The 15355-nt window shown below is 36.3% G+C and overlaps 2 pseudogenes; both read right to left on the minus strand.

Annotated features, from left to right (window-relative positions):
* Positions 1 to 1076: 1076 nt before the first annotated feature.
* Positions 1077 to 10510, minus strand: LOC123478908 (major facilitator superfamily domain-containing protein 8-like; annotated as a pseudogene).
* LOC112297611 (peptidyl-prolyl cis-trans isomerase A pseudogene) lies at positions 2287 to 2598 on the minus strand (annotated as a pseudogene).
* Positions 10511 to 15355: the final 4845 nt, after the last annotated feature.

Consider the following 15355-nt stretch of genomic DNA (forward strand, 5'->3'; position numbering starts at 1 on the left):
TCCCATAAGACTGTCAGCTGATTTCTCAAAAGAGAACTTACAGGCAAGAAGGGGCTGGAAAGAAGTATTTGAAGTCATGAAAGGCAAGGACCTACATCCAAGATTACTGTATCCAGCAAAGCTATCATTTAGAATGGAAGGGCAGATAAGGTGCTTCTCAGATAAGGTCAAGTTCAAGGAGTTCACCATCACCAAGCCCTTCTTATATGAAATGTTAAAGGGATTTATCTAAGAAAAAGAAGATAAAAAATATGAACAGTATAAATGACAGCAAACTCACAGTTATTAACAACCACACCTAAAACAAAACAAAAGCAAATTAAGCAAACAGCTAGAACGGGGACAGAACCACATAAATGGAGATCACATGGAGGGTTATCAACAGGGGAGTAGGAGGGGGAGAGAGGGGGGAAAGACACAAAAAATAAGTAGCATAAATGGTAGGTAGAAAATAGACGGGGAGTGTGTAAGAATAGTGTAGGAAACATAGAAGCCAAATAACTTATATGCATGACCCATGGACATGAACTATAGGGGAGGAATGTGGGAGGGAGGGGGTGGGCAGAATGGAGTGGAGTGAAGGGGGGGGAAATGGGACAACTGTAATAGCATAATCAATAAATATATTAAAAATGTACCTCTAGGTAAACAATTTCTGTAATTTCATTCTGTTATAGGTAATTCTTACAGAACTCTCCGTATGGTATCACTGCATATTCTCTCATTTTAAATGAGTCCTCTCCAGTTTGAATTAAAAATACAATTTCACATTTATAGACCATTTACTCATGAGTTCATGCAACCCCCCAAAAATTATTAAACGAAGAATATTTTTTGAGATAATAAAATTATAATCCAGAATGTTTTTACCTTAACTTATTATTTACCTTACCTTTACCTTACCTTACCTTATTACCTTACATAATTACTCAAAGAATTCTATTATTCTATATATATTCTTGGTATTCAGAATGTATAATATCCAAAGCCTGAGTTTTAGAAACTCATTCATAGGAATTTTCCAACTGAGCCTTAGTAAAGGAAGTCCCTTACCGCATGCACTTTCCATTTTAATGTTAGCAAAGTTGCTTTTGAATCCTTCTGTGCCTTACAGAAAAAACAACAAGAGTTTGTAAACCAGTCTCCAAAGTGGGATGGTGACCACCGCTATTTTACATACAAGGCTGAATGCCCACTGTGATTCCCAGGAAGTATACCCTTGACTGATGAACACAGGCTGAAGAATCCCTGCTGCACTGCCAGAAGCTGTTAACCAGCCCTTGTACACACCCTCAGGTTTTGGTCCCAGAATTTTTGAATATATTGTATAGAACATAAAATGGCAGAATGGATAGCCAATTTCAGTTAGCATAGCTGATATGAGGAATTGGGCCAGGTCTTCTCTTGGAGACCTCCAAGAGTAACAATAATTTCCCCATATATGGTATTAGGGATTCAATTACAATCTGAATCTTTCCACTGTATTTAGGGAAATTGATTTCCCCAAGGTAACAAGATGAAGAAGCCAATCCATACAATGATGACTGCTCTCAGTAGAATAGCATGTTAGCATGCTTGCCAATCTTTTAGAAAGTGATTTAATCCCCATTAAAATAATAACTGCCTCAATTCCAAGAGCAAGTGTTGGGTTGGCCAAAAAGTCCATTACACTTTTCCCATAAAATAAAAGACACACTTTTCATTTTCACCAATAACTTTATTGATTTGGATATTTTGAGTATGTTGGTGATCTCCTGCTATTGGCTTCTAGTGAGCAGAGGTCAGGGGCACCACTAAACTTCTTCCCTTTCATAAGACAGCCTTACAGCAAAGAATTATTTGGCCAAAATGTCAATAGTACCAAGAAACTTTGCAAACCACTTTTGACATGTTTTATCAGTCACAGCACCTTCTTTATACTCTGTGTACTTTTTTCTTTTGCATTTCAGTTGCATTTTAACTTTTCTTTAAGTAATAAAGCATAATACATCAAAAATGTTGCACATCTCCTTCCATCTTCAAGATTAAAATGCCTGCACAAAAATCACCAATTTTGATAAGTTTTTAAAATTATTTTTTTTGTTTTTTAAGTTTTTATTTCATAATTACAAACTTAACTCTGCAAACCAACTAGACTTGTAAGGGGTAAGGAAGGCATGGAACCCAATTAACTGTGTCAACAGCATGAAGATTATAGAACATTCCAAGTAGATAGGGTGGAAGGGTGCTCTCCTGAGCTACAGAAGGAATGGTTTGGTGGTTAACATAAAACACAAGTCAAATTTATTAGAGTTGTCCACAGTCAGTAATGGTGATCTTGCTGGTCTTGCCATTCCTGGATGCATAGTGCTCCATGGCTGTCACAACATTTATGCTGTCCTTCACCTGGCCGAAGACCACATGCTTGCCATCCAGCCACTCAGTCTTGGCAGTGCAGATGAAAAACTGGGAGCTGTTTGTGTTGGGTCCAGGATTTGCCATAGACAAGATGCCAGGACCTGTGTGCTTCAGGATGAAATTCTCATCATCAAATTTCCCCCCTTAAACAGACTTGCCACCTGTGCCATTGTGGCATGTGAAGTCACCACCCTGATACATAAATCCTGGAGTAATTCTGTGAAAGCATGAAACTCTATAACCAAATCCTCTCTCCCCAGTGCTCAGAGCATGAAAGTTTTCTGCTGTCTTTGGAACTTTGTCTGCAAACAGCTTGAAGGAATCGTGGCCTGATGGCTCGCCCTCGGCAGTGATGTAAAAAAACACGGTGGGGTTGACTGTAACTGGGCGTGGGAAGGTCCAAGGCATCTACAAGGCTGATAATTTGTTTTTAAATGCATGCTGATATGACAGCTGTCACAATACAATCTAACAAAATTATTTCGAATAAAGTTAAAGACAACTAAGCACTAGTAGAGACATCATACAAAAAATGTAATGGGCTTTTTGCCCAACCCAATATTAATTATTCTATCATATAACACAGTCCAGGCATGCATATGCATTGTTAATGGAGTAAGGATAGTTTCAAAGAAGTGCAAAGGTAGATATGATCATGGAAAACAAAACATTGGTACTTGTAAGAGCAACTTGATCAATATTTCCCTGGGGAACCAGAACTTCATCTATACTTGCTTCTTCAAAATTAATATTTTCACACTACTGTCCTGAGTCATCCACATGGTGTTCTGTTAATATTATAAGGATCGGAAAAATATTAAAAAGTCCCAGGAAAGTGCTAGATAGAACTGGTGTTGTTTACATGTTTATCTGCTGCTTTGTAGTTTCTATGTCATGCCCTTTTCTCCAATGAGCACAAAACAATTCTGAAAAACTGGACCTAGAAAAAATCCCAATCCTTGGCATGCATTTGTGTTTGCTGAGGAACTTGTTCTTTCCTGAAGGGAAGTAGCACCAGCAATATATAATGTTGTAATGGCTATATTTCCTGCTCTGAACCCCACTAATTCATTAGCAACCAAGAGGCAGCATTTATTTATTTATTAAAAAGAAATTATGCTTTTAAAAATTATTTTATTGTTGTTCAATTACAGTTGTCTGAATTTTTCCCCAACAACTCCCTGCCACCCCAGCCAAACCCACTTCCCTCCCTTGTTTCCACCCTCCCTTTTGGTTTTATCCATGTGCCCTTTAGAGTAGTTCCTGAAAACCTTTCCCCCTATTGTCCCCTTCCCCTTCCCCTCTGATATTGTTACATTGGTCTTAATTTCAATGTCTCTGGTTGTATTTTGTTTGTTTTTTTATTTTGTTGATTATATTACAGTTAAAGGTGAGATTATATGGTATTTGTCTCTTACTGCCTGGCTTATTTCACTTAGCATAATGCTTTCAGTTCCATCCATGCTGCCACAAAGGGTAGAAACTCCTTTCTCTCTACTGCCTAGAATTTCATTGTGTAAATGTACCACAGTTTTTTTGATCCACTCATTTGCTGATGGGCACTTAGGTTGCTTCCAGTACTTGACTATTGTAAACTGTGCTGCTGTGAACATTGGGGTGCATAGGTTCTTTTGAGTTAGTGTTTCAGGGTTCTTAGTGTGTAATCCCAGCAGTGGAATTGCTGGGTCAAAAGGCAGTTCCATTTTTAGTTTTCTGAGGAAATGCCATAGTGTTTTCCACAGTGGCCTCACCAGTCTGCATTCCCACCAGCAGTGCCCTAGGGTTCCCTTTTCTCCACATCCTCTCCAACACTTGTTTGTTGATTTGTTTATGATGGTCATTCTGACCAGTTTGAAGTGGTACCTCGCTGTGGTATTAATTTGCATCTGTCTCATGGCTAGTGATGCTGAGCATCTTTTCATATGTCTCTAGGCCTTATGTATGTTTTCCTTGGAGAAGTGTCAGTTCAAATCTTTTGCTGATTAAAAAAATTTTTTTTTGGCTGTCTGGAGTGGAGTCATGTGAGTAGTTTATATATTTTGGAGATCAGACCTTGTCTAAGGTATCATTGGCAAATATGTTTTCCCATATGGTTGCTTCTCTTTTCATTTTAATGCTGTTTTCTTTAGCCATGCAGAAGCTTTTTAATTTGATGAGGTCCCATTTGTTTATTCTTTCCTTTATGTCCCTTGCTCTAGGGGATATATCAGTGAAGAAGTTGCTGCATGGAATGTCTGAGATTTTCCTGCCAATGTTTTCCTCTAGGACTTTTATGGTGTTACAACTTATATTTAAGTCTTTTATCCACCTTGAATTTATTTTTGTGTATGGTGTAAGTTGGTGATCAAGTTTCATTTTTTTGCACGTAGCTGTCCACCTCTCCCAATACCATCTGTTAAAGAGACTATATTTACTCCATTTTATGCTTCTTCCCCCTTTGTCAAATATTAATTGACCATAGAGACTTGGGTTTATTTCTGGGCTCTCTGTTCTGTTCCATTGATCTATGTGCCTGTTTTTATGCCAGTGCCAGGCTGTTTTGATTACAGTGGCCTTGTAATACAGTTTGATATCAGGTATTGTGATCCCTCCTGCTTTGTTCTTCTTTCTCAACAGTCCTACATCTATTCGGGGTCATTTGTGGTTCCATATAAATTTCTGAAATGTTTGTTCTATATCTGTGAAATATGTCATGGATACTCTAACAGGTATTGCATTGACTCTATAAATCGCTTTGGGTAGTATGGTCATTTTGATGATGTTAATTCTTCCAATCCATGAGCATGGTACATGCTTCCATTTGTTTGTGTCTTCCTTAATTTCTTTCTTCAGTGTTGTGTAGTTTCCTGAGTACAGGTCTTTTACCTCCTTGGTTAGGTTTCTCCTAGGTACTTTATTTTTCTTGTTGCTATATCAAATGGGATTTGTCCCCCTTGTTTCTGTTTCTGATATTTCACTGTTGGTGTACAAAAGTGCCTTTGATTTCTGAATATTGACTTTTTATCCAGCTGTTTTGCCAAATTCACTTATTAGGTCGAGTCATTTTTTGGTGGAGTCTATAGAATTTTCTATGTACACTATCTTATCATCTGCAAACAATGACAGTTTTGCTTCCTCCTTTCCAAATTGGATGCCTTTTATTTCTTTTTCTTGTCTGATTGCTTTGGCTAGTGCTTCCAATACTATTTTGAATGGGAATGGTGAAAGTGGGCATCTTTCTCTGCTTCCTAATCTTAGTGGGAAAGCTCTTAAGTTTTTCCCCATTGAGTATGATGTCAGCTGTAGGTCTTTCATATATGGCCTTTATTATGTTGAGGAATGTTCCCTGTATTCCCAGTTTGCTAAGTGGTTTTATCAAAATGGGTGCTGTATCTTATCAAATGCTTTTCCCACATGTATTGATATGGTTATGTGATTTTTGTCTCTGCTGTTGTTTATGTGATATATTATGTTTATTGATTTGTGAATATTGTACCATCCTTGCATTCCTGGGATGAATTCCACTTGATCATGGTGTATGATCTTTTCAATGTATTGCTGGATGTGGTTGCTAATATATTGTTGAGGATTTTAGCATCTATGTTCATCAGCAATATTGGCCTGAAGTTTTCTTTCTTTATTATGTCTTTATCTGGTTTTGGGATTAGGATGATGCTAGCTTCATAAAAAGAGTTTGGGAGTCTTCCCTTTCTTGTATTTTTTAGAGTAATCTGTGAAACATAGGGGTTGGCTCTTTCTTAAAGGCTTTGTAAAATTCTCCTGTGAAACTGTCTGGTCCAGGGCTTTTGTGTGTTAGAAGCATTTTGATTACTGCTTCAATTTCATCAAGTGTTATTGGTATGTTCAAGCTTTCTGCTTTTTCTTCATTGTGTTTCAGAAGATTATATTTTTCTAGAAATTTGTCCATTTGACCCAGGTTTTCATGTTTCTTGGCATATAGTTCTCATAGTAATTTCTTACAATCTTTTGTATTTCTGTGGTATCAGTTGTAATCTCTCTTCTTTTATATTTGATTGTGTCTATTTGGGTCCTTTCTCTTTAATTTTTTTTGTTCATTCTTTTTATGATTATAAAAAATATCCATTCTGAAGAACATTTAGAAGTATAGAAAATAGAAAGTCACCATTTTCATGTTGAAATAACCGTTGCTAAGATTCCAATTAATTTTTTCTTTCCTTTTTAATAGTACTTTTTATTGGTTATGCTATTATAGTTTTCCAGATTTTCCCCCCTCCAGCCTGCCCCCCACCTTAGTTCATGTCCATGGTTTGTACATATAAGTTCTTTGAGTCCTCTGTTTCCCATACCATTTTTAATCTTTCCCCATCTATTTTATGCCTACTAATTATGCTACTTTGTCCCTGTACCTTTCTCTCCCTATTCCTTCTCCCCTCTGAACTCCCTCTGTGTGATGCCCATTTCTCTGATTCTGTTCCTGTGTTGGTTGGTTGCTTAGTTTTTGTTTTTGTTGTTTTTCTTTTCTTTTAGGTTCATTTGTTAATAGTTGTGAGTTTGTTGTCGTTTTATTTTTCATATTTTTTGGTCTTCTTTTTCTTAGATAACTCCCTTTAACATTTCATATAATAAGGGCTTGGTGATGATGAACTCCTTTAACTTGACCTTATCTGGGAAGCACTTTATCTCCCCTTCCATTCTAAATGATAGCTTTGCTGGATGGAGTAATCTTGGATGTATGTCCTCGCCTTTCATGACTTCAAATACTTCTTTCCAGCCCCTTCTTAACTGTAAGATTTCTTTTGAGAAATCAGCTAATAGCCTTATGGGCACTCCTTTGTAGGTAACTCTCTCCTTTTCTCTTGCTGCTTTTAAGATTCTCTCCTTATCTTTAAACTTGGTTAATGTAATTATGATGTGCCTTGGTGTGTGCTTCCTTGGGTCCAGCTTCTTTGCACTCTCTGAGCTTCCTGGACTTCCTGGAAGTCTATTTACTTTGCCAAATTGGGGAAGCTTTCCTTCAGTATTTGTTGAAATAAGTTTTCAATTTCTTGCTGTTGTTCTTCTCCTTCTGGCACCCCTATAATTTGGGTATTGGAACATTTCAGGTTGTCCCAAAGAATCCTCAGCCTCTCTTCATTTTTTTGGAATCTTGTTTCCTCATTCTGATCCAGTTGGATGTTTATTTCTTCCTTTTGTTCCAAATCGTTACTTTGAATCCTTGTTTCCTTCTTGTTACTGTTGGTTCTATCAAGATTCTGATTTATTTCATTTTGGGTATCTTTTATTTGTTCTTTCATTTTTTGACCAAGCTGAATCAATTCTGTGAGGATTTTGATTACCAGGGCTTTAAATTCTCCTTCAGATTGGTTGGCAATCTCCTTATTGCTTAGTTCTGAAGTTTTTCCCTGTTCTTTCTTTTTGGCCATATTTCTTTGTCTTGGCAGAACTGATAGGTTGTAAGGCACCTCCCTTTTTTTTTATGAGTCTGCTTAAAGGCTTGTCAGTTTTGTTTATCTTTTCAAAGAACCAGCTTCTGGATTTATTGATCCTTAGAATTGTGCTTTTAATCTCTATGTCATTTCATTCTGCTCTGATCTTGGTTATTTCCTTCCTTCTACTTGCTCTGGGCTGTCTTTGTTGTTCTTCATGTTCTTGTAAGGGTAGGGTTAGGCTGTTTATTTGAAATGTTTCCATCTTTTTTTATGTAGGTCTGTATCACTCTGAACTTCCCTCTCAGGACTGCCTTCCCTGTGTCCCATAAGTATTGGGCTGTTGTGGACTCATTTTCATTTGTTTCCTGAAACTTTTTAATTTCTTTCCTAATCTCATTCCTGACCCACTCATTGTGTAATAGCATGCTATTCAATCTCCATGGGTTTGAGTGCTTTGGCTTTTCTTTCCTTGAGGTTTGTTTCTAGTTTCAGTCCCTTGTGGTCTGAGGAAATGCTTGATATGATTTCAATTTTCTTGAATTTGTTGAGACTTGTTTTGTGTCCTATCATGTTGTATATCTTTGAAAATGTCCCATGTGCATTTGAAAAGAATGTGTATTTTGTGTGATTCTTTGGGATGAAAAGCCCTCTATATATACTAGTTAAGTCCATTTCACCTAGGGCATTGTTTAATGCCACAATATCTTTATTGATATTTTGTTTGGAAGATCTATCCATTTTTGGCAGTGGGTGTTAAAATACCCTACTATAATAGTGTTGCTTTCTCTATCTTTCTTGAAGTTCTCCAAGATTTTCCTTATGTATTTGGGTGCTCCTATGTTGGGTGCATATATATTTACAATGTTTATGTCCTATTGATGGATTCTTCCTTTGAGTATTATGAAGTGTCCTTCTGAGTCTCTTTATATGGCTCTTTTTTTGAAGACTATTTTGTCTGAGTATTGCTACCCTGACATTTTTCCCCTGTCTATTTGCTTGGAATATTTGTTTCTAGACCTTCACTTTCAGTCTCTGTAGGTCTTTTGTTTAGAAGTGGGTCTCATAGGCAGCATATGTGTGGGTGATGATTTCTTAACCATTCAGCTATTCTATGTCTTTTGATTGTGACATTTAATCCATTTACATTTAAGGTTATTATTGATATGTACTTATTCATTGCCATTTTTTTCAAACCTGTGTTCCTCTCTCTCTTTTTCTTCCTTTCCTTAAAATAGTCCATTTATCATTTCTTGCAGAGCTGGTTAGGTGGAGGTATATTCTTTCAGCCTTCTTTTGTCTGGGAAGCTCTTTATTTGGCCTTCCATTTCAGAGGAGATCGGGCACATTCAGGGTTGTATGGCCAGAGACTGGCCTTCCATTTTAATTGAGAACCTTGCTGGGTAAAGTAGTCTTGGTTGCAGGCCTCTGGTTTTCATTACTTGGAATATTTCTTGCCTTTCCCTTCTGGCTTAGAGAATTTCCATTGAGATGTCAACTGCTAGTCTTATAGGGTCCCCCTTATATGTTACTTCCTGTTTTTCCCTTCAGCCTTTATGATTCTCTCTTTATCTTGGAATTTTGCCATTTTAATTGTGATGTGTCTTGAAGTGGGCCTGTTTGGGTTCCGCTTGATTGGGACTCTCTGTGTTTCCTGAATTTCTGTGACTTTTTCTCTCATCAAATTAGGAAAGTTTTCCATCATTATTTTTTCAATCAGGTTTTCTATCCCTTGCTCTTCTTCTTCTCCTTCTGGTATCCGTATTATATGGATATTATTATGTTTCATGTTGTCCTGCATTTCCCTTGACCCCTCTTCATTCTTTCTGATCCTCTTTTCCTTTTCTTGCTCTTTCTAGGTGTTTTTTTGTACCTTGTCATCCAGCTCGCTGATTCGATCCTCTGCTTCATCTAGACTGCTTTTGATTTCTTATACTGTGTTCCTTTGTTCACAGGGAATAGAAATTGTATTCTTCATTTCCTCTTGGCCCTTGTTGATAGTTTCTATTTCCTTTTTCATGTTGATATAGTTTGCAGTGAATTCATTGTAGTTTCCCTGTAGTTTTTGGTAATTCTCACTGAGTTCAGTGAGCTTCCTGATAACCATTGCTTTGAACTCAATATCTGATAGTTGACTTGCCTCTATATCATTTAGCATTATTTCTGAGGCTTCCTTCTTTCCTTTCATTTGGGGATTGTTTCTTTGTCTTCCCATTGGTTGTGAGACTTTTCTTTTTGACCTCTGCTTCTTAAATTGATCTTTCTGACTCCCTGGGTTTATGGTGTGAAGTTCTATGTTAGAATACCTATGAGATTCAGTGGTTCAGGCTCCTTGATCTCTTGAGCTCAGTGGTCTTGGGCTGTCGTTTATGTTGGCTCTCAGTATGTCTTTGGGTTTTGATTGTTGTTGGGTCTTTCTTTCTTCGCTCCAGCTGGTTAACTGAGGGTCACTCCATCCAAAGATATAGCATTTATTATGAGAAGCTGGGATGTGGACATATGTATAGAGGCAGTAGTCTGCCACCAAATTGTAAATGGACAAAATAAGAAGTTCTTCTCTTGGTCTGTAATTACATCAGAAACCAAGTGTAGGTGAAGCTACAATTCGGTCAAGGGTTAACTAAACAACCCAGTCCAAAAAACTTGTTTCAGCTGTCTGATCAATCTTGAAGATATAACTGTATTGACATTGTCAGAATAGGAAATCCTACACCACTCAGAAACATAACAAGATACAGAATCCTAATAGATCTCTGTTGGCTCTTACAGTGCTCTTCAGCATGTGTAATTTCCCACTCTTTCCAGGTCTTGTGTGAAAGGCTGTCAGCTTCCACTGCCCTGGAACTGCTTGTTCTGCCCAGTATGGCTAATGCCAGTTAAGGGGTCAAACACAATAGCGCAGAAGGGTGAGGGTGACTCTACCCCACACCCACTTCTAGGGTTTACTGTATAAAGGATCGTGTCACCTGTAAATAGTGAGAGTTTTACATCTCATTCTCAATTTGGTTTTCTTTTCTTTCTTTTTCTTGACTGATTGCCCTGGCTAGGACCTCCAGTAAATAAATAAATAAATAAATAGATGAATAGATAGATAGATAAATAAATAAATAGGACCTCCAGTTGAATGAAAGTGGTTACAGTGTGCATCCTTCCCTGTTCCTCATCTTAGAGGAAAAAATTTTAGTGTTTCATCATTGAGAGTGATCTTAGCTGAGGGTTTGTCATCTATGGCCTTTATTATGTTGAGATACTTTCCTTCTATATCCATTTTATTGAGTGTTTTAATTATAAATGGATATTGTATCTTTTTAAATGCTTTTTCTGTATCTATTGATATGATCATGTAATTTAGTCTTTTATCAATGTGGTGTATCACATGATTGTTCGCATATGTGAAAAAATGCTTGCATCTTTGGAATGAATTCAACTTGATCATAATGTGATTACATTTAATATGTTGAATTCCATTTGCTAGTATTATGTTTGAATTTTTGCTTCATTGTTCATCAGAGATACTGGCTTGTAATTTTCTTTTTGTGTGTTGTCCTTGCCTGATTTTGGTATCAAGGTAATGCTTGCCAGGTAAAAAGGGTTTAGGAAGTGATACCCCCTGTTCAAATTTTTGGAAGAGTTAAAGAAAGATAGATATTAATTTGTGAATATTTGGTAGAATTTACCAGTGAAGCCATCTGGTCCTGGACTTTTTGGGGGGAGGGGGTTGATTAAGTTTTCAATTTCCTAACCAGCGATCAGCCTTTTTTAGTTTTCCAATTCTTTTATGGTTCAGGTAAGAAGTTTATATATTCCTAAGAATTTGTCTATTTCTTTTAAGTTATCAAATTTTGTGATGTATAGCCTTTATATTATTCTTGTATAAACCTTTATATTTCTGTGGTGTCCATTGTAACTTCTTTTATTTCTAATTTTATCTATTTGATTTTTTTTCTTTTTCTTTAATTTAGCCAGAGGTTTGTTAACTTTATATATTAAAAGAACCAGCTCTTTGTTTCATTCATTTTTTATTGTCTTTTTGTTCACTATTTTATTTTCACTCTAGTTTTTATTATTTCCTTTCTTCTACTGACTTTTTAACTCTATTTCTTCTTGTTTTTCTAGTTCTTTAAGATGTATTGTTAAATTATTTGTGGGGTTTTCTTGTTTGTTTCTTGAGGTAGGCCTGTTGTACTATAAATCTCTCTCTAAATACCACTTTTTCCTTCTTAATCCTTCAAATTGTTGTATATTTTATTTTCATTTACATATATCTTTTGTACCTCTTTTTTGTTTTTAATCTGAAATTTTTATTTATTTATTTATTTATTATTGTTGTTCAAATAGAATCGTCTCCATTTTCATCTTACCACACCCCTTCTCCTCCACCCTTCCCCACCTCCCAACCTCTCACCTACCCCCTTTGGTTTTGTCCATGTGTCCTTTATACATGTTTCTTGATGGCCCTTCCATTATTATCCACTATTATCCCTCTCCCCCCTCTCCTCTGGTTACTGTCAGTTCTTTATTTCAATGTCTCTGGTTGTACTTTGCTTGCTTCTTTGTTTTGTTGATTAGGTTCCACTTATAGGTGAGATCATATGGTATTTTTCTTTCACTACATGGCTTATTTCACTTAGCATAATGCTCTCCAGTTCCATCCATGCTGTCACGAAGGGTAGGAGCTCCTTCTTTCTTTCTGCTGCATACGTAGTATTCCATTGTGTAAATGTACCACAGTTTTTTGATCCACTCATTTACTGCTAGGCACTTAGGTTGTTTCTAGTACTTGGCTATTGTAAACTGTGCTGCTATGAACTTTGGGGTGCATAGTTTCTTTTGAATTGATGTTTCAGGATTCTTAGGGTATAATTCCAACAGTGGATTTCTGGGTCAACAGGTAGCTCCATTTTTAGTTTTCTGAGGAAATTCCATACTGTTTTCCACAGTGGCTGCACCAGTCTGCACTCCCACCAACAATGCACTAGGTTTCCCTTTTATCCACAACCTCTGGAGCACTTGTTTGTGGATTTGTTTATGATGGCGATTCTCACCGGTGTGAAGTAGCATCTCATTGTGGTTTTAAATGCATCTGTCTGATGGCTAGTAATGCTGAGCATCTTTTTATATGTCTCTAGGCCCTATGTATGTTTTCCTTGGAGAAATGTCTGTTCAAATCTTTTGCCCATTTTTTGATTGGGCTGTTTTTTTTCCTGGAGTGGAGTCATGAGGGTTCTTTATATATTTTGGAGATCAAACCTTTGTCTGATATATCATTTGCAAATATGTTTTCCCATATGGATGGTTCTCTTTTCATTTTAATGCTATTCTTTTAGCCCTGCAGAAGCTTTTTATTTTGATGAGATCCTATTTGTTTCTTTTTTCCTTTATGTCCTTTGCTCTTGGGGACATATTGGTGAAAATATTACTGCATGGGATATCTGAGATTTTCCTGCCTGTGTTTTCCTCTAGGACTTCTATGGTGTCATGACTTATGTTTAAGTCTTTTATCCACCTTGAGTTTATTTTTGTGTATGGTGTAAGTTGGTGATCGAGTTTCATTTTTTTGCACGAAGCTGTCCAGATCTCCCAAGACCATTTGTTGAAGAGGCTATTTTTACTCCATTCTATGCTTTTGCCATTTTTGTCAAATATTAATTGACCAAAGAGACTTGGGTTTATTTCTGTTCCATTGGTCTATCTGTATGTTCTTATGCCAGTACCATACTTTTTTGATTACAGTGGACTTGTAATATAGTGTTATATCAGGTATTGTGATCCTTCCTTTGTTCTTCTTTCTCAAAATTTATGTGGCTATTTGGGGTCATTTATACTTCAATGTAAATTTTTGAAATATTTGTTCCATACATGTGAAATATGCCATTTGTATTTTAATAGGGATTGCATTGTTTCTATAAATTGCTTTGGGTAGTATGGCCATTTTGATGATGTTAATTCTTCCAATCCAGGAACATAGTATATGTTTCCATTTATTTGTCTCTTCCTTACTTTTTTTATTCAGTGTTGTATAGTTTTCTGAGTATAGGTCTTTCACCTCCTAGGTTTGGTTTGTTCCTAGGTACTTTATTTTTCTTGTTTCTATAGCAAATGGGATTTTTTTTCCTTATTTCTGTTTCTTATATTTCATTGTTGACATACAAAAGTGCCTCTGATTTCTTAATATTGACTTTGAACCATGCTGTTTTGTCAAATTCACTTATTAGGTTGAGTACTTTTTTTGGTGGAGTCTATAAGGTTTTGTATGTATATAACATGTCATCTGCAAACAATGGTAGCTTTATTTCCTCTTTTCCAATTTTGATGCCTTTTATTTCTCTTTCTTGTCTGATCACTGTTGTTAGGACTTCCAATACTATGTTGAATAGGAGTGGTGTAAGCGGACATCCTTGTCTTGTTCCTGACCTTAATGGGAAAGCTCTAAGTTTTTGTCCATTGAGTATGATGTTGGCTGTAGGTCTCTCATATATGGCCTTTATTATGTTGAGGAATGCTCCCTGTATTCCCACTTTGCTGAGTGTTTTTATCATAAATGGGTGCTGTACCTTATAAAATGCTTTTCCCACATTTATTGATATGATCATGTGATTTTTGTCTCTGCTGTTGTTTATGTGGTGTATTACATTTACTGATTTCTGATTGCTGTACCATCCTTGCACCCCAGTGATGAATCCCACTTGATCATGGTGTATGATCTTTTCAATGTATTGCTGGATGTGGTTTGCCAATACTTTGTTGAGGATTTTAGTATCTATGTTCTTCAGCGATATTGGCCTGAAATTTTCTTTCTTTGTTCTGTCTTTATCTGGGTTTGGAATTAGGATGATGTTGGCTTCATAAAAAAGAGTTTGGGAGTCTTCCCTCTTCTTGAATTTTTTGAAATAATCTGTGAAGGATAGGGGTTAGCTCATCCTCAAATGTTTTGTAAAATTCTCTTGTGAAAGCATCTAGTCCAGGGCTTTTGTGTGACGAGAGTTTTTTGGTTATGGCTTTGATTTCATCATCTTTTATTGTTATGTCAGGCTTTCTGCTTCGTCTTCATTCAGTTTTGGGAATTTTTTTTTTCTAGAAATTTGTGCATTTCACCCTGGTTTTCAAATTTGTTGGTGTATAGTTTTTCATAGTAATTTCTTACAATCCTTTGTATTTCTGTGATATCAGTTGTAATATCTCTTTCATTTCTGATTTTGTTTATTTAGGTCCTCTCTCTTTTTCTTGATGAGTTTGTTTAAGGGCTTGTCAATTTTGCTTATCTTTTCAAAGAACAAGCTCCTGGATTTATTGATCCTTTGGATTATTGTTTTAATCTCTATGTTTTGTAGTTGTGCTCTGATCTTGGTTATTTCTTTCCTTCTACTTGCTCTGGGCTTTGTTTGCTGTTGTTCTTCCTGTTCTTGTAGATGTAGGATTAGGTTGTTTATTTGAAATGTTTCTATTTTTTTTTCTTTTAGGGATACATGTATTGGTATGAGCTTCCCTCTCAGGATTGTCTTTTTGTGTCCCATAGATTTTGGACCATTGTGAGTTCATTTTCATTTGTTTCTACAAACTTTTTTGATATC

This window comes from Desmodus rotundus, chromosome 3 (genome assembly GCF_022682495.2).
Source record: "Desmodus rotundus isolate HL8 chromosome 3, HLdesRot8A.1, whole genome shotgun sequence".
In the NCBI taxonomy this organism is placed as follows: domain Eukaryota; kingdom Metazoa; phylum Chordata; class Mammalia; order Chiroptera; family Phyllostomidae; genus Desmodus; species Desmodus rotundus.